Source organism: Apodemus sylvaticus, chromosome 1 (genome assembly GCF_947179515.1).
Source record: "Apodemus sylvaticus chromosome 1, mApoSyl1.1, whole genome shotgun sequence".
NCBI classification, from domain to species: domain Eukaryota; kingdom Metazoa; phylum Chordata; class Mammalia; order Rodentia; family Muridae; genus Apodemus; species Apodemus sylvaticus.
Genome location: NC_067472.1, coordinates 182,645,397 through 182,651,509, shown reverse-complemented (window position 1 = coordinate 182,651,509; position 6,113 = coordinate 182,645,397).

The following is a 6,113-nucleotide window of genomic DNA, read 5'->3' as shown; positions in this document are numbered from 1 at the left end:
TGCCACCACTGCCCAGCTCCATTTCCTCTTCTTATTGATTTACTTGTATCACCGCCACCGCCCGGCTTGGAGATTCTTTGAATGTACTTTGAGGCAAAGGCTCACTCAGCAGCCTAGGATGCCCTCAGCATAGTAATTATTTTGCCTCAGGATCTCAAGTAATGGTTTGAATATAAATGTGTCCCAACAGGCCCCTGCATCTGCACACTTGGTTCCCATGATGTGCTGCATTTGGGGAGGGGGTTGTGGAGCATTGAAGAGGACTTGTTTGAAACTAACCTAGAAGACAAACGTTCTTCAGAGAGCATGCCACCATTCCTCAGATCTTAACTGTTCAGCTCCTGAGTGTGTGTTGGAGTGAGTTGTGGGACAGATGATCTCTCTTTCTTTCTACAAAAGCTTACCACTGTCCCAGCTAGAAGGAACATTTATAGAGCCAGGGTACTAGACTGCAGGACAAGGAAGAAAGGAGGCAGCAAAAGATGGGTTTTCTCTGTGTAACCCTGGCAATTGTGGAACTCCCTCAGTAGACGGGGCTAGCCTAGAACTCAGAGATTGCCTGCCTCTGCCTCCCAAGTATCGACCGGATTTAAAGGTGTGTACCACCATGCCATACTTTAAAAAAACAAAACAAACAAAAAAAAACCACGGATAGACAAAAATAAAAGGCCAGCACTTCAGAGGCAGAGAGGTGTGGATCTTTATGAGTTTGAGACCAGTTTGGCCTACATAAGGCGTTCCAGGACAACCAGAACTACATAATTGAAACACCCAGACTCAAAAAACAAAAATCAAAAATTGGCGTCGAGCCAGGCACTCATTCTACTGATACCTGGCTGTATTTACTCAGGCACCGGAGGCCAGGAGTCTCCTGAGGAAGACAATCGATCCATGGTTCATTGGAAGTGGACTGTTTAAAGTAAGCACCATTTTTAGTCTTCAGAGGCAAAGGCAGACTTCCCAAAAGACTCCAAACAAACTGGAAGTCGGAAATGAAGCTCCGCCCCATGAACCCAGTCAGTATAATACTAAGTCAAAGCAGCAGCATCTTATGAAGGAGGATTTCAAATCCATCATAGCCCACATCACAAGTCATCGCGGTCACTCAAAAGGCCCCTCATCAGAACAGGTACCCAAGCCCCAGCCACGCATTTAATCACGGCCTCGTCACACAAACGCACGCAAGAAGGCACACACAAACACGAACTCCAACTTCGGAGTTTGGTGCATACAAGCCAGACACAGACCAGAAATCAGCAGTTTGAACGTGTCCTGTTGGTCAGTGGGAAATGTAGTGCAAAAAAACGGGATGTCGGGAAGGCCAGCAGCAGCAGGGACACCCCGCAGAGACCCCTGGGATAGAGCAAGCGTGCCGCCCGGGCAGGCTCGCACTTCTAACCAGCGGTTGAAGGTGATCCCGGTGGGTCTTGTGCGTGCGAAGTGGGAGGGTGATAAGCGAGCCGGGCTGGGCTTGCAGAAGAGGAAGGCTGGGCTAGGGCAGACTAGGAAGGAAAGCCCCGGGAGTACAGCGAGAGCCCAGGCCGTAGAGGGAACGAGCCGAGAGAAAGTAGCGAGGACGGGAGCGGAGAGCGCGCCCCCGGGAGGGAGGCGAGCCCGGCGCGCGCCAGGATTTTGGTGTTTCTGGATCCTTGCCCAGAAGACTCCACTTGGGTGTCTTTTTGAGCCTGTCCTTATAGTGAGGGTTCAGTATTTTAGAAAACAATTGTTAACCAGAGTGGTAAGGGGGAAATGCATGTGTCTGCGTTTCAAAGTGAGTCGATTTGTTTGACAGCTTAGAACTCTGGAGAGTGAACTGGATCGCATTTGCCTTTGGGGACTCTAGGATGACTACAAGTGGTCAATACCAGTTTGATTGAGTCGAATTTTGAAGTTTTTGTGTTCGAAGTCCACGAGGACTCGTGATGTTGCTCATTATGGGGCTAGTGGAGCACGTGAGAGACCTCGTCTTGGCTAGTTTGCATTGTTTAAACTTTCAAAATAGTTGCCATTTTATTTTCATGGGCAACTTAGAAAGTGTAATTGGCTGATTTGTTTTCTTTTGTTTCGAGACAGGGTTTCTCTGTGTAACTCTGGCAGCCCTGGAACTCACTCTGTAGACCAGGCTGGCCAATTTAGAGATCCATCTGCTTCTGCACCCAGAGTGCTGGGATTAAGGGCATGTGCCGCCACACTCTGCGGATCTATTTATTTTATTTTACAATTTTTGAGATGGGGACTCACTATGTAGCCCTAGTTGAGTTTGAATTTGAAGGGACCCACCTACTGCTGCCTCCAGAGTGTTGGGATTAAAGGTGGGTGCTGAGATTTTTGTTTTAATTGTTTTTCTAAGTTTATCTTATTTATACAACTACACTGTAGCTGTCTTCAGACACACCAGAAGAGGGCATTGGATCCCATTACTGATGGCTGTGAGCTACCATGTGGTTGCTGGGAATTGAACTCAGGACCTCTGGAAGAACAGTCAGTGCTCTTAACCACTGAGCCATCTCTCCAGCCCCTTTATTATTATTATTATTTTGTTTTTGCTTTTTTCGAGACAGGGTTTCTCTGTATAGCCTTGGCTGTCCTGGAACTCACTCACTCTGTAGACCAGGCTGGCCTCGAACTCAGAAATCTGCCTGCCTCTGCCTCCCAGGGTGCTGGGATTACAGGTGTGTGCCACCACCGCCCGGCTCCTTTATTATTTTTGATGAAGAAAAAAAATAAAAATTTGAGGGAGCATCACTGTATATTGAGCAACCCCAGAATGAATGATGACTAATATGTCCAAGTAAGCAGAACACCATTGAGAATTTACGGTTTAAAAAAGCCAGGGGGAGCTGGGCACACGCCTTTAATCCCAGCACTTGGGAGGCAGAGGCAGGCGGATTTCTGAGTTCGAGGCCAGCCTGGTCTACAAAGTGAGTTCCAGCACAGCCAGGGCTACACAGAGAAACCCTGTCTCGGAAAAAAAAAAAAAACCAAAAAACAAACAAACAAACAAAAGCCAGGTGGTGTGTAGCTCAGTAGTTAAAGCACTTGCCTAACTTATCCAAGTCCACTCTTACCCTCCCAGCTCAACCCTAGGGCCTCAGAAAAAAATTTCTGCAAGGCATTCTTTTTTGTTTTTTGTTTGATTTAGTTTTTTTCGAGGGTTTCTCTGTGTAGCCCTGGCTGTCCTGGAACTCACTCTGTAGACCAGGCTGGCCTCGAACTCAGAAATCTGCCTGCCTCAGCCTCCCAGAGTGCTAGGATTACAGGCGTGAGCCACCACCACTTGGCTTCTGCAAGGCATTCTTAAGATGCTTAAAAAAAAAAAAAAAAAAAAAACCAACCAACCAACAAACTAACAAAAACCAGGTGGGTTTCATAGTAGTTATTTAGCTAACCTGATTTGATGAATGTTTATGTGTGTGTGTGTGTGTGTGTGTGTGTGTGTGTGTGTTGCCCTGGCTGGATCTGCAGTTACAGGCTGTTGGGAACTGCCCACTGTGGAGCTGCGAACATCGGTATCAACCTCTGCGCCATCTCTCTAGCCACTGAAACTCTCACTATGTCTTTATTTTAAGGCAAAATCTTACTGCTTTTGAAAACCTACACTGTGAAAGGTACATACATGACCCCCGTCCCCAATGCTCCAACCTCCATTGTGTCTCCTCCACAGGGAGGAGTAGTGTTCAGATGAGATGGACTGGGAGCTGCAAAAGGGAAATCTGAGGTCCGAGGCCAGAGGGAGGCCAGCACGGCTGGTAACTATAATTTAGCATGGCTTTGCTTATTTCTACGAGAAGCTGCTGTCTGGGACCCTCTAGATACACATCCTTTCTCATGTGTACAGCCTCTTCTCCTGTTCATCTGCATATGCAGGGCCCACCTGTTTGGGCAGGATCTTGTTTGTCCCATGAGACTTCTTGGATAGGATACAACACCGCCCTGGGGGTCTTCATCCACTGTTGAGGTGAGAATTACTTCCCTCTTGTCACATTTTTGCTCAAGAATTCTTTCACAAGTTTAGTCCCTAGTGGCACCAGGGTGCAAGAAGCCTTTTGCTTACAAAAAAGAAGCATACACCCCCATCCCACAGCCCAAAAATTACATTCTAAAAGGCAGTTTACCCAGATGAAGATGTATTACTCTCAGCTTTCCAGCCAATTGAGGTATGGGGGAAATTAAAGGACACAGAACTTTACAGAAGGGAAAATAGGATTTCTAGGTTAGAATGAAGGATGCTTAATATCTGCCTCATTTGCTGCACTCACGTGCTGTGGGGTTTCACTGTGACTGAATCAGAATTTACCATCCTGTTAAAAGGGCAGGTATCATGGGCAGGAGAGATGTTGAGGTGAGAATTACTTACCAGAGATGGCTCAGTGGTTAAGAGCACTGGCTGCTCTTCCAGGAACTCCTGAGTTCAAATCCCAACAACAACATGGCATCTGTAATGGACTCTGTTGCCCATTTCTGGTGTTTGTAAAGACAGCTACAGTGCACTCATATACATAAATAAATCTTTAATGGGGGCTCAGTTGGCTCCACTGTTAAGAGTACATATTGCAGGCCGGGCAGTGGTGGCACATGCCTTTAATCCCAGCACATGAGAGGCAAGGCAGGTGGATTTCTGAGTTCATCAGTATTACACTTCTTTAGGATGTACAAAGGAGATCAGAACTGTTACAAGGAGATGTGTTTAGTTTAGTTGTGGACCATGGAAGTTAGCTGTAAAGTGAGTAAATTCTCACGCACCCACCTTAACCCCTCTTGGCTTTTGCTATTGTAGGTGCTACCCTACCCCTTTCCTGAAGAAAGACTGATTGTCCCTTACAGATCTCAAAACCATGGCTCAGGTGAGGTAATGGTTCCCCCTCCTTGGGAAGGTGTTTCTTTGTTCTACCCTTTCAGGTCACACACACACACACACACACACACACACACGCACGCACACACACACTTTTTTTTTGAAGGGCTAGGAATTATAACCCTGGTCCTTGTGCATGCTAAGCAAGCACTGTCTTGCTGAGTACCAGCCCTTGTTTGTTTTTTGAGGATATCTGGGTATTTTCCTTTTTTTGTCTTTTTTTTTTTTTAAGATTTACTTATTTATTATATGTAAGTACAATGTAGCTGTCTTCAGACACTCCAGAAAAGGGCATCAGATCTCATTATGGATGGTTGAGAGCCACCATGTGGTTGCTGGGATTTGAACTCAGGACCTTTGAAAGAGCAGTCAGTGCTCTTAACTGCTGAGTCATCTCTCCAGCCCCTCCTTTTTTGTCTTAAATCTTCCCATTACTCTTTGCCTACAGGAAGTTTGTCTATCTTTAGTCTCCCCCAGAAGCTGTGCTGGAACAAACGCATTTGTTTATATCAGTGAGACATACTAATTTGTGAACTTGCCATGTATACGTTGTAAAATGATACAGTGCTAGAATATAGCTCAGTTGGTGGTCCCTGCCTAGCATGCAGGGAAGCTCTAAGTTTGATTCCCTGCACTCTGGGTGGTGGTGCATACTTCCAGGAGGTAGACATAGGAGGGTTAGAAGTTCGAGGTCATCCTTGTTACATAACATGTTTGAGGCCAGCCTGGGCTATGTAAGATTGTAATGGAGCTCATCATGTTAAGACACTCTCTGCCAAGCCTTGTGACCAAGAGTTTGAACCCAGGACATACATGGTAGGGGAAAACCCACACATGCAAGGTGACCCCCACAGATGTACCCGACAGGTGGGCACTCCTAACTCTACATGCAGAGGAATAATTTTTTTTAAATATCCAAACCTTATCTTCATACCTGAGTAAAGATGACGGTAAGATTCATAGAATATTACTAGAAGAAGGCAAGGACACTCTGTCTCAAGTATAGACAAGGAACCAAGCCCTGTTTCTTCCGTGTGCTCCTTCAGTTCTGCTCACAAACGTTCCTAAAAGCTTGTGGGCTTCCAGTAACAGCTTTCTTAGAATACTAAGGATATTACATGTTTCCTCTTTTAAAAATTTGTTCCAAGCCTGGCGGTGGTGGCGCATGCCTTTAATCCCAGCACTTGGGAGGCAGAGACAGGTGGATTTCTGAGTTCGAGGCCAGCCTGGTCTATAAAGTGAGTTCCAGGACAGCCAG